This window comes from Heterocephalus glaber, unplaced genomic scaffold (genome assembly GCF_053883595.1).
Source record: "Heterocephalus glaber isolate CG9 unplaced genomic scaffold, H.glaber_assembly_v1.0 deba00000768, whole genome shotgun sequence".
Taxonomy (NCBI): domain Eukaryota; kingdom Metazoa; phylum Chordata; class Mammalia; order Rodentia; family Bathyergidae; genus Heterocephalus; species Heterocephalus glaber.
The window spans coordinates 9691586-9705506 of record NW_028258162.1 but is presented as its reverse complement, the minus strand read 5'-3'; the positions used below and the strand labels follow the sequence as shown (position 1 = coordinate 9705506).

The window sequence follows — 13921 nt, the reverse complement described above, 5'->3', positions numbered from 1 at the left end:
TTCCCTGGCTACTGATGGGAGAAAGGCCGCTCTACCTTTGGAAATAATTTTGCTCTTGAGATTACTGGGCTGACAGTGTATTCCTGGCTAAATTGGTGTAAAAGATGAAGAGGATATGGACTAAGGCTATGATCTGCCCACTTGCTGCTCTGAGAAGGGCCAGGTCAGCCACAAAGACGGTAAGCCACTTCTCTTGCCTCTTGTTGGCAGGTTTCCTCAGTCAGACATCTCTGGGGATCCACAGAGCATACTTCCAAGCTTTAGCATAATCGAGAACACGTGAAAAATATACCAACCACATCATCTGTCATCAGAGAAGTGCACATTAAAACAACAAAGAGCTACCACTATACACCTACTCATATAGCCCAAATCCTAAATACCAGCACCACCAAATGCTCGTGAGGATGTAGGCAAATAGGGTCTCTCCTGCATTACTGGTGGTAATGCAAAATGGTATGGGTATTTTAGATGACAGCTTGCCTGCTGCTTATCAAACTAAATACACTCTTACCTATGATCTGGCAAATCCACTCCTTGGTATTTACCCAAAGAGGTGGAAAGCTTATGTCCACACAAAAACCTGCACTGGGATGTTTACAGCAGCTCTATTTACAATAGCCAAGACTTAGGAGCAACTGAGATATCTTTCAGTAGGTAAATGGATAACCTATGATATATTCAGGCAATGGAATATTATTGAATATTAAGAAAAAATGAAAAGACATGCAGGAAACTTACAATATAAGTGAAAGAAGCCAATCTGAAAAAGCTATATTCTATACAGCTCCAACTAACATTCTGTAAACAGCAAAACTATGGAGACAGTAAAAAAAATCTATGGTTGCCAGGGTTGAATAAGATGGAAGAAGAGCACTGAGGAATTTTAGAAAATGGAAAGTGCTTTGTGTGACATTACAGTGCTGGACACAGTATCACACATTTGCCAAACTCTCAGGAGGTACAATACCAAGAGCAAGTCCTAAGTGAACTGTGGGCCCTGGTGGTAATGTGTGTCAATATACGATCGCAGATTGTAGAAAAGACATACTGCATTTTGGTGGCAGGGGAAGCTATGCATACATGGAAGGAAAGAAACTATGTGAGAAATCTCTACTTGCTGCTCAATTTTGCTCTGAGCCTAAAACTGCTCCAAAAAAAATAGTCAATTTTTAAAAAGTCTATGGATGTTTTTCTTTTGTACACAGCACCCAACACTCAAATGCCAAAGACTTTTAAAAATTTAGTTTTTATAGTAAGGGCCCAAACAGTTCACTTATATTCCACCTTTTGTCCTACATAATTTAAATTTTGAAAGCTAAAAGCCTGGGTCATAACTGGCCTCCTGTCCTTCCTTTAGGTTATATGTTTCAGATCAAGAGTGAGTCAGGACACTGGCTGGATCTGGAAGTCAGTTTTTAAGTTTCTGACCAGTGTATTGTCATAGCTTTCCTCCAAGGAAATACAATTTCAGTGAAGGGTAATATAGTCATGCATCACTTAACAACCAAGATGCACTGTGAGAGTTGGAGCATTAGGTGATTTTGCTTCTGGGCAAAGATCATAAGGCGTGCAGGGCTTACTTCCACAAGCTTCAAGTTGGTCTCAGTCATTCTCGCCACATGGTCTGCTAAAGTGATGGAGAGGCATGGTAAACACAAGCTATTTGAGAATGCCACTGGTGAAACGGGGCATACTGTTTTACAGTGCACTGTTCTACATACAGAAGGAGTCCACTCTAAAACAGCAATAGAAAGTAGGGTGTATGGACTGGTACATAATTGATTTGCTACACTTTTACACATCTGCAGCAGAGCAGGTTTGTTTACACCAGCGTCACCACAAACACGTGAATAGTGCATGGCACTGATGCTGGGGTCACTACAACCTCCTGAAGCAATAGCTCTTCTTTGGCCCCTTTACAATCTTCTGGAGTATTGTCATACAAGGAATCCACTCATAATGGAAACAGCTTCATGCAGTGCATGGCTGTATTAATTTGGTTGGCTCTTGAAATGATCATAACTCAATATATCTGTAGTTGCCTTTAATTCTTTGATTTTTTAAAATGCAGCATGACCTGAAGTAGCAGTTACTATAATGCAAAGCATTCTAGGTAAAAGAGGAATATGGCTTATCCTGCTAGTGATGTTCATCATAAAAATGTAAACTCCCCCACCGTAATTAACAATCACTTTGTCTCATCTCTTCTCAAGATTATATGAACTATTTCCCAGTTAATTGGTTAATTATGGCTTTGGCCACATCTTTTTCCACACTGTGATCCATTTTTACAAGGAATCATGTGTTTTTCATCCCCTATGATGCCTCACAAAGAGCAGTACTTATAAATATGCTTAGGCCAGGCATAGTGGTGCCCATCTGTAATCTCAGCACTCTGGAGGATGAGGCAGGGGGAGTGCAGTTCAAGCCCAGCTTGGGCAACTAGTTTAATGAGACCTTATCTCAAAATAAAAAGCAGGCCTAGGAATATGGCTTGGTATAAAGCCCTGGGCTCAGTCCCAGTAGGGAATAAAAAATGCTTAACACCCAATAAAAGTAGCAGACGTTCCAGTAATCAACATGTAGCATGAGGAATACTGCTGGGATAACACCGAGGACAGGCCAGTCATTGGGGGCCGTGAGTGGTGGATATAGATTTCAGCTTTTTTTCTGTTTAATTATTGGGACATGTGGTTTCCCAATTGTAAAAAGCAACTGAACAATCCACAGATAAACATAGACCAATAAAAAGGTACCAATTGTTAGCACGTGCCATGCCAAACAAACCCTAACTCACGTGTAGGGGACTGAGCCACGCTTCCAAGCACTGCTCAGTGAATGTGAAAACTCTTGCACCATCCCCCATCGGCCACGGGGTCCTGGCTCCCCGTCTACCTTCTCCTTCCTTCACTCAGAGGCTCTCCTTCAGAAAGCGTGCAGGTACTCCCTCCTGGGGGTGATTCTGTCTTGTTTTCTCATAACCACTGACACCAATCTCCCACACTACCATCGTCAGGCAATGGTGGTATCTGCAGTTCGAGGGCTTGGGTTCATGGGATCACTAGCTTCACCTGTCCACCACGGTACACCATGAGCATGTGAACGTGATTAGTATTTTCTGTGGAATACATTATGTAGGTAAGAACAGAGAAATGGAAACTCTGATCCTCCTGAAAAGGACCTTAGAGTGTTTTACGAAACAGTATGTCTCTAGCTTCACCCGAATCTGCCTTGGCAACAGCATGTCTAATTATGAGTGAAGAACGCATCCTGAATACTAAAACTACTTCACTGAAGACTATAGGTGAAATGCCATTGGGGATTTAATGTTTTTCTCCATGGAAATAGAAATATCTTAGAATATTTAAGTCTATTTTTCAATTTTCCTGCATTTGATTTTTTACATTTTCAAGAGCACTTTATGTGCAAAAATAGAGAACAACCTGTAGGTTTGTTTTACCGTAATTCAAACAGGAATTTGCTACATGCAGATATGTACCCTACTGCTCTTGTCAAAGGCCTTCCACTAGGCAGGGGATCAACAGAAATTCAGAAATTGAGGTCAGCATAACTGAACCCAGAGCTGCTAAAGGGGGTCAGCTGAGCTCCACACTAAGAACAGCTGGCAGACGAAACTTCCAGTCTGTGGGTGTGGCTTTAGTACCGTGGGAGCAATAGTGAGTGGTTTTAGCATGATCTCACCCAGGTGCTAGTCATACAGACAAAGATGGCAGGCATGAAAGACTCCATCTTTTTCTGAAGCCACGCGCTTGCCAAGTTGAACAATACATGAAAAAGTGGATTCCTCTCTTTCTGACCAGGAGCTCACTAAACCTACCAACCATGGGATTTTTACATGTCTTCACTGTTCTTAATTTATTCAAAACTTTAACTTTGATGCTGCTACTAAAAGGAAAATTCCTTAGAGCAATTAAATTTAGAGTTTAATACGAGCGACGAAGAACAAAACAAAGCAAAACAGGATTTGTGAATCAGATAGTTTCTAGAACCAGAGCAGTTTCTGAGCAGTCTGGACAACAGTGCTATCAGAAAGAATTTATAGAAAAATGGAAGTGAGATACAGCAAATAATTTAACTGGCCACAGCTTAGTGAATCAACCAGTAGGTTGGTTATAGTTTAGTTAATTGGCTATAAGGCCTCCTGCAACAGTACAGTTATTGTGATTCAACTTTTAAATTGGTTTGGTCTGCTGGGCCCCCTGTAGATGTCCAGTCCACCAGCACAGTTTCCCACAAACTGGACAAGGTCAAAATTTATAAGAAGACAATCAGGGAACCCAGGCGTCAGGCAGAGCATCCCGGTGGCGGGGAAATGTCATTAGGTCAGTTGTGAATGACCAACTCCCTTTTTGCATTTAGCAATTCTGATGTGTAGCAGATAAAATTTTATTAAAGTCAAGCATTTCATAACTCTAGCATCAGTCTTATGTAACACAATTTTATCAATTAGATTTTTTGAAAAGTTTCTTAACTGCTGTGAATCCCTTTCCAGCAATTTAGGAAAGGTAAAGTGATTTACAAAATAGGCAGAGACATATACTATGTTGTTTGTCATCATTTCCCCAAACCACTGGGGTTACAAAGAAGCATAAATATTTAAAAAGTGCTCAGGATGGTTTAATTCTGTCTTTGGCAATTTATTACTTTACGAGAAACAGATTACTGTGATGTATTCTAGCAATCACTAATTGTTTTTAGATTATAAACAAATATATTCATTTCATAATTGTAAGTGAAAGACTGCATACTAATGTTCAAAGCTATGGTCCTTTTTTGCATAACTTAAGTAATTTTAATGGATGAAAACTTAATTAAGTAGTTTCCAAGTGAAATCGGCTTCTGTAATGAATATGCCTACCTTTCACCATAATTAAAAGTGCTCTTGTGCTGTAATGAACCATTTTCGGCAAAGTTGTGGCTCTATCCAGGCCTCTGACACTCAAGTCCTGCCTCCCTTTCACCATGATCCCTCCTCTGGAGTCCTCAGTTTCCCCAACTTTACCATGCAGCATAAACAGTAAGGTAGGTCATTATAATCTGAGAGTTGCCCACAGCTTCAACTCTGTAGCTCATTGCTCCTCCAGTCTTTCACCTGGCAGGAACTCCGCCCCTGTTTACTCTGACCCTCCTAGTTCTCAGCAGCAGGCGGCTGAACACAGACGGCAAACACCATACAAAGCTGCGGGTGTCACACCAAAGCCATGGCCCTTGAACTGCCCACCAGTTCTACCTTCCCATTCATTTGCCTTACGTGTATGCAGTGCATAACACCCAGCTTTGTTTGTCCATTACAAAATACACAAGGATGTAACTAAGGGTGTACTGAGCTCACAGTTCTGGCGATTCCATCCAGTGGGGCTGTCCCATTCCTTTAGGGCCTCTGGTGTGGTGCCAGATGCCATGGTGGACAGCACAGGTCACAAGCCAAGAAGCAGAGACACCGCGAGGCCGAGGACACCCCCAGGGACTACGACCTCCCACCAGCCCCACCCTCACAGAGCCCACTACTCCCCAGTAATGCCGCCCTGGGGCCAAGCTTGTAACATATGGACTTTAGAGGGCACAGTCCACACGCAAACCATAGCAATGTAGCTCATACTCTGCTCTCTCCTCAGCCCTCCTCCTCTCCCTTCCCAACCCCTCTCTTAATGGAAGACGCTGCTTCCCGCTCCCCTGAGGAGACAGTAGTCTTTAGACAGTGCCCTCCAGCACCCGCAATGTGAGCACCATCCTGCCCCGCACTGGCCTGTGTTCTAAAGCCTTCCCTCCCGTAACCAGGGGCAACCGGCCAGGGTCTGAGCTGGAGAATCAGCCACAGCATGGCCCTCCTTTCTCTACCCAATCCAATCCTTTTATCCATTCTTCCTTTCTCCTACATCGTTTTCTCCCTGCATTGGCTTTCTTCCACAAGCATATAGCTGAGTGTGGTAGCTCACACCTGCAATCCTGCAAAGGCTGAGGCAGGGGAATCTCTGTGAGTTTGAGGCCATTCTGTCTCAAAAAATAACAGCAACAAAAACCCGAAACCCGAGAGCATACAAATGTGTCACCACTTTTCTCATTTAAAAACAAATTGCTCTTACTTGCAATTCCCAATCCAGCTAAGTCCCGTCTTCTCACATTCACAGAGAAACTCATCAAAAGTGACCTCTAAATGCTAGTGTTCCACACTCTGTTGCATGATCTCTGCTTGTCTTTAGTCATCCTCAGTTCTCAGTCAGATGGACTAAATCTGTGTGCAAATATGATTCATCTGGGAAGGCTTTTAACAATCCCAAAGCACGGAGCCCACCACATTCCAACTGAAGCAGAATTTCTAAGATGAAGATGGATATTGGTGGAAAATCCCATGCTCTCATCTGGCCTCAGCCGTAAAAAACCATCTCAGAACCGATGCCTTGCCTTGACCTCCAGGCTTGAATGACCAACTACCCACTTGATTTCTACATCTGGATGTCGCATATGTGTCTCAGACTTCCCAGCTCTGAAATAGAATTCCTAATTCTGCCCTCTCCAAGCTTGCTTTTGAGTCTTCTCCCTGCCAGGAAGTGACAAGACCACCCTTCAGCTGTTGAAGCCAGAGACTCTGGAGTCATCTCATCGTTTTTCACTCATACCCCACATCCAATCTGGAAAAATCCTGTCATTTCCACCTCCAAAACAGCTCAAGAAAACCTGTCACTGCTCAACACCTCTGTTGCCACCATCATTTTTCCTCCAGTGGATGTACTGCTTGCTTCTCCTATTCATTCATTGCCCAAATATTATCCACTCAGTGGTGCTTTCTCTGACTGCCCCAGTTAAAATAGCACCTAATCCCAGCATACCTTATTGTACTTTCTGACTTTATTTTACTCCATTGCACTTCTTGCCATCTGACATTCCACATTTTTCACTTTTTTTTATAGTGCTGGAGACTGAACCGAAGGCCTTGAGCATGCCACACAAGTATTCTACTACTGAGCTGCCTACCTGGCCCTCTTGTTTATTAATTCTGTGTCTCCCTTAGAATACAGGCTCGAGAAAGCCTTGCATTTGAAATAAACCTATAACATGAGAACAGATAGGCACCGAATATTTACTGAATGAATGATTGAGTCTTTAATGTCTTAGTACACAAGTCTGTCTGTGAATACAATCATAGAAATGAATCAGAGGGAACAGAGTCTGATCATGTTAAGAAGGAAGAGCCAGCCAAGGCTGTGGTTCAAAGGTTACTATTTCATACTGTCCACTTGTTTGACAGCAGAGTTAAAAAAAGCTTTTGGTGCACAAGTGGCCTCCCTCCTCCCCCTGAAAAAGAAAGCATGAAGAGCACATCATTTTCTTTTTCAGAACAATTCTACAATTCTACAATTCTACAGAACATTAGAGAAATAAAAGCAATTAAAATGTAAACAAGAAATTGTAAACAGTACCCTCCTTCGCTCTTAACTAGTAAATAATTTGTACAAACTACATAGATATCAAAAGTTTTATCTATGTACACACCCAACATAATAATGAAATATATTTTATTCTGGGCCTCTTTCAGATCTGATTCAAATTTCAGTTGTGAAAGCAATACAATGCAGAGGGAAACTGCAACAACAACATCAACAAAAAATGTGCCTAGAAAGGACAAAAGGGTTATTATGGACAAATCATTATGATGTGGAACCAAAATACATCATAAGTGTAATTAACATGGTCAAGGACAGCATAGAACATCTATATCAGTCTTCATTGCACAATAATCATGAAAACTGAACAATAAAGTTCTTTACATGTACAAAAAACTCATGGGCTGGTTTACACTTTTACAACAGTTTTAAAGTCAACTGGATAACTAAAAAATGATGCAGACATTTAATCCAGTGCTATAGGTAGGCTCACAGAATTGGACCCAAAGGATTTGTAAAAATCAAAATGAAAACAGAGCTGCAATGTCAAAGTCAGGAAAGAAGATTATTTCTATATTCGAGGATTACAGAGCCACAAAATGTAGTCTGCTTGTTTTTGTTTGTAATGAGATGGATAAGTACATCAGACTAGATTTAACATGCAGAATGTTTTCTCGAACTTATCCAGAAACTCCAAAGAAAACATCATGAATGGCTGGCTTACTAGGAAAAAAATAATATGCCCTAGTTAGTCACCCTGCTTCAACACTGTCAGCAGAAATAACGCTATCAACACCTCAGAGCTACTGAAATAAGATATCAAATTTCTAAATCAGTGTATTAAAAAAGTGAACACTTCCTCTTTTTTCTACTCCTACATTTAACTAGAATCATGTTTTTAAAAACTTGATATTAAATGAAAGCACGTTATTTTAATACACAACATTTTCTCTTTCCACGATCAGACTCAATGTCTCATGGTAAGTTGCTCTCCCTGGTCTAGAGCCTTCCTACCAGAAGAAATAGCAGAGGACATGTGTGGCTCTTCTGCAGACAGCGTGCACCTGTGTTACCCTCTAACTTCCCTGACTGGCCGTCGGCACAGCTGCACCATGTGGCCGGTAATCTGGCTCCCACCGAGGCTCCACGGGAGCTTGACAGGAAGCAGTGGAAAACCAGTGCCTTTATGTAGCTGCACATCAAGACTTCACTGTGTCCAGGAACCCTCTGCCCTGAGGATTCACATCACTGGATGACTCTTTTATGTACCCGTGTTTATTTAGGATATGACAAACAGATGCTAGCCAAATACAATGATAGCTTTTTAAAGGCCTATTTTATCTTCAAGTGTCAATTTCTATCTAATGTTAAGGCTTGTGAGAGTGAGCATTTATTCTGAAGCTAGCAAAGAGAATTAGCTCCGACTTTTAAAGACACGATTGCACCTATCTGATGCAGCAAGAGACACACGGCCCACGGAAACATGTAAATATCCTCCTAGGGAAACCGTAATCACTTAAAGCAAAAATATATTAACTTCTCAAATTCCCAAGACAGACTCACTGTTCATATAAACGTGTCGATTATAGGGTTGTCTCACTCACCCCATATTCAATATTTCTTGCTGCAGAAAGAGTTTTGTTCATGGATGGAAGACATTAATCTCAGTGTCCAAGGGGATAATCCTAGAAAAATTAAAAATAGTAAATAGATGTCTGCATGGGAAGGTATATAAAAACACATTTTTCTTGCAGATATAAAAGATTATATAACATTTGACAATTAAACAGGATGTAGTCGTTTGGCTGGGCTTCTCAGGCGCTTTGCTTTCATTCTGCTGTGGGAAGGCTCTGCCCCGTGGGTGAACATCTTGTCAAAGTTACAAACTTCACAATCACCCAAAGAGGAAAACGAGACCGACCGTCCATTTGTTAGCCAAGGAAAAGCAGTTAGTGGCACTTGAGCTTAAAACTATGAAACCTGACTGCCAAAAGGGACCCAAAGGAAGATCATGCCACACTCCCTCATCCCATTGTTTTTAAAACAGAGACCTTTTAAAGGTTGAAAAGATTGGGGGATCAAGTCACCTAGAAGCAGAGTGAGGCTCTTCACATGGAGGGCATGCAGAAGCCAGTATCCTTTCTAAAGCACTGGCTGCCAATCACCAAACCTGACCTGTCACAACCTCCTTTACTTCTGGTATCAAATACAGTTGTAGAATTTCATGGCAGTCTCACCGCTGAGCATATATTGCTTTCAGTGTAACCTTTCACATCTATTGGAATACAGGGAAATCTTTAATAGTAAAGGGGGAAAAGCACTGAATTGTAGAATCCAGTTCAGTGCCATAGGCGGCTTTCCAAAGAAGCGGAGGGGCTGAGTGGGAGAGGGAGCTCGTGGCTGGGTGGGAGCGGCCAGGATGGTGACAGAGGTGTGCCTGGCCCGTGTTTGGGGAAGAACTCCATTCGGCAGCACTGACCCCAAAGCATAATCATGCAGCACCTTCTACAGCCTTACATAATTGGAGGCACACTTTCATGGGGAAGACTTGTTAGAACAAGTTAGAACAGTGTTACAATGGAAACCAGCCACTCTTTTTCTTGGATATCTTAGAACTCCGCCAGCCAAGCCTGTGCAGGGTTCTATTCTGTGCATGGAAAATAGTGACCCCTCATAATGTTTTCCCAAAACAATGTTGTTTTGTCTGCTACTGGCTCCCTCCTCCTACTGCCCTCCTCTCTCCTTGCTCCTTTGCTTCTATACAGAGAGGAAGGCAGTCATATTCTCCCTACCCTTCTCTCTCTCTCTCTCTCTCTGTCTCTCTCTCTGTCCTTATTTTAATAGTGACCAGTGGAGAGGCCAAAGACAAAACCAATATGCTTTAGTGGAGATGAGTTCTCCTGATTCTGGTTGCACATTAGAATTAACTTCAGAGCTTTAAAAAATATGATTCTTACATTTAATTGTCTGGAGTGGGCACTGAGCATACGGTATTTTTTTAAAAATCTCCAAATGACTACAAGAGCATCCACTTCTTGGCTTGCCTGGGGCACAATAAGTGAAGAGGAATTGTCTTGGGCTGCATATAAAATATTTAATAAAACTTATAAAGGTAACAAAACATCCTTTTTATTATAACACAGGCTTGCCCAACCTGCAAATCACATGTTGGACATACTTATAATCAGTAAAGATTGTGCAATCATAAAGGATATGAAATTATTAATATATAAATATAAAATAACAGAATTTTGGATTGGAAGATACAGTACACCAGAAAGTTTCAGGATTCTCTCTGCCAGAACGGTGAGGAACCTGAGATCTAGGGATGTTAAGGTCTCAGAGCTCACTTAGAGGCAGAGCTAGGATTCTGGTCAAGTGACCTCATAAGCTAAATCACGATGGGATATCCCCTGATAGCTAAGAGAGACAGAGAGAATTTAGGACTTAAAAAGAAGCAACAGCTTTGTTCAGAACACACAGAATGTATGACAAGAAGTGAACACGGTAATGCCATTCAAGGACAGATTACAAGACAAATCCATGATGACTCGCAGAAGAATAGTGGAAGCTGGGGGCTTGAAGTGTCACAGCTAACAGGTGAAGGTCAGGGTGAAAATAAAAGCGACTTGGTTAGTATTAAACAGAATCCAGGTTGGATAAAACATAGATGATCCCACAAAACATTGCATATGTTCTCACCATGTAAGCACAACGCAACTTAGGTGTATTTCACCTTGTCAAGCAGAATGCTTGGGTAAATGCCAAGGGCTCCAATAGGGATCAGTGTTGTGTTTCGCCACTGATGCTACGATGCCAAATCGAACTGAACTGGACTGAGCTGGGCCACAGAACCGGAAGGCCTTACTAGTCTACCACATGTGTATTCATATGTTGTTGCCTTATAATGTTGGAGGCTCCAACTTTGTAATCTGGATTTACCTTGGGTGAAGGGTCCTTTCTTCAGTTAGTTCTGAGCAGTGAATGGTTGGGGGCCAGACAGCCGGACACAGAGCCAGACAGAATGGGTCAGAAGACCGAGGAGATGGCAGTAGTGGAGCTCTCCTTGTGTTCCTCTCAACCACGCCCACAGAGGTCCAGATCAGGGACAGACAAGGTGATAGTGTCTTGTACTGGTATCCATCAACTCAAATATTGCTTAAGCCCATTCACCCGATTGTGACTAATTTTCCCATCTTAAAACAGAGTTTAATACCTAACTTACAAGTCAGGTAGGATGCAACATGTTCGATGATATGTAGTAATGCTTCATCTAGCCTCTTCACAGAAAAGATGGGACACATATACTCATTTTTAGATAAATTTTATTCCTTTGAGTCGTCTTTTGAGAAATTATTTTAACTAACTTACTGATACAGAAAATTAATAATGACCCTGAGTTTTTAAAAGTATATACTAAACATAGTTTGATTTTCTCTTGAAAAGATAAAATTAAAAGCATGAATAGCAATTATTTTATATGAAAACTGCAGTGCTCTGGAAGGATTTTAAGGCATGGAAAGTTATTTGTCCATTTAGTTAATGACCCCAGATTATTGTCCTTATCCTGTTCTGAGCCCCATATTTTCTATCAGAATATCCTGTGTCTAATTTGGGTCTTATTTTTTTTAGTCTCTCACCAGTTGGAACTCATATGTTTCTAACTGAAGAAAACACATGGGCTTTTTCACAGACTTTTGTCACTTATTGGCCCTTTATATCAGTCTGTTTACTTGCCTGTTCTGGGTTTACTTCATTCTGAAAATACTGGAAACCTGACCTCCAGGAGGGTGAGCTGTTCCTTCCTGATAGATGTTTTTCCTAGAGAACACTGAATGTCAATCAATTACAAACTCCAGGAAGAACAATGGAGACTATAGCTTCGGTCCTCCTAAATTCTAAAAATTAAATATCTGTAAGTGTATAAAAATCTTCCACCGAGTACTGTCATTAGAAATTACTGTAAATCTTCAGATCGCTTTTCTGAAATGTTATATTTTCACAAACCTTGAGTTGCAAAGAGCTATGAGCCTACAAAAAGGCTTGGGCTACTGATCAAGGCAAAGTGGAGTTGAAAAGAGAAAAGCTAGGAAAACATACAATTAATTAACTTGTTAATTGTTCCCCTTAATGAGAACACCAGCCAGTGGAGATGTTTTGCAGTGGTAAATGAAGCTCTCTGCAGTTTCGGGAAGGCTGCTCTGAAGCTGTGTTTGGGGGTACAGTCCCCAAGACACGAGCGGCAGTCTGGCACTCCAGCTTCCTTTGCTTTCAAGGAGCTGAAAGCAAATCTTCCTCCTAGAAGTCGAGAGTAGCACTTAACATTGTGATGTGTAAACATCTATCCTCTTCTACTGCTGCTCAGTGTTTGAAAATCTATCATCCTAGGTGCATTCTCCTCTTTTATCTGCACCTGTGAAGCCTTTGCCTTTGGAAGGTGACAAGAGTTCATCTTCCTAGGCTCATCTGAGGTTTCCTAGGTCACCTGTCTTACTCTGCTTCTGAGTTAAATTTTGGGAGCTGAGTGCATTTCTTGGTTTGGCATTTTTGTTTTGTTTTTTCCCCAAATAGGCAAATGCATCCCATGAACATCAGGAACACAGAGGTTCTTTGGCCGTCTCAGAAAAGCTAAATCAGTTGGAGAGCAACAGGCCTCTCTGGGCACAAATGAACCTGCCAGGGCCTGTGGACAGGACCAAAGACTCACTAATCCCTGCTGCCTAACACTGCGCCTGGCATGTTGGTAACAAGCAGGCCTGCCTTGAATGGGAAATTTACAGTGACACACTGGTGATGCTGCCAGCATTGCTCTTCATGCCATCAGCAGCAGTTATTGATTGCTATTGAGTTTTCATAGTAGCTATTGAATCTTGGCAACAGCCTGAGGTTTAGATGAGAAATTTCAAAAGATCGTACCACCCAAAGAGGGATAATGGATGCATCACCCAAATGCCCTACTTAGAAAGTCATGCTGAGCAGAAATTGATCAAATTTAGGGGGCAGGGTGAAAGGGGAAGATATTTGGGTTAATCCCAGCCAATAATCCAGGATAAGTGACACAGTCCCAAAGGAGGGGAACTGAACTGGCTAATGGCTTTTCAGACATCAAAGAGCAAGGTCCTAATTCCATCAAAAGCTTGACTACAAATCTAGAATGAGGACAGAACTTCCACACTGAGCTGGGTTATAGGTGGGGATCCATCTTCCTTAGGTAAATGAGACTGTCTCTAGGCCCCACCCACTGGTGGGCAGCGAGACCCAACACACTGTCAGGTTCGGTTGTGACTGGCTCTGGGTGGAAGAGGCAGGGCTTGAGAATTAAAGTCATCAGTCTCTTCTATTTGCAATTATTCATAGTGAGCCTTCTGAGATACTCAAAACCTGAGCATGGTGAAACTGCTGCGGTAATAAGCACTAGGTGAGGATTCCACGCTATAGATGAAAGCTTCAATGATTGTGGACAAATGATCCTTTCAGGGGGAAGTAAAGCCCAGGAGTGTTTCATATCCATTGTA

At 41.8% G+C, this 13921-nt stretch overlaps 1 protein-coding gene across 3 annotated transcripts in view; it reads right to left on the bottom strand.

Moving 5' to 3' along the window:
- Kiaa1217 (KIAA1217 ortholog) overlaps nt 1-13921 on the bottom strand; it is a 744735-nt gene that overhangs the window by 585767 nt on the left and 145047 nt on the right. For all 3 annotated transcript variants that reach the window (XM_087207135.1, XM_087207139.1, XM_087207140.1), the window contains exon 3: nt 9011-9091. The gene's annotated coding sequence lies outside the window, so the exon portion shown is untranslated. The remainder of the gene's footprint in view (nt 1-9010; nt 9092-13921) is intronic.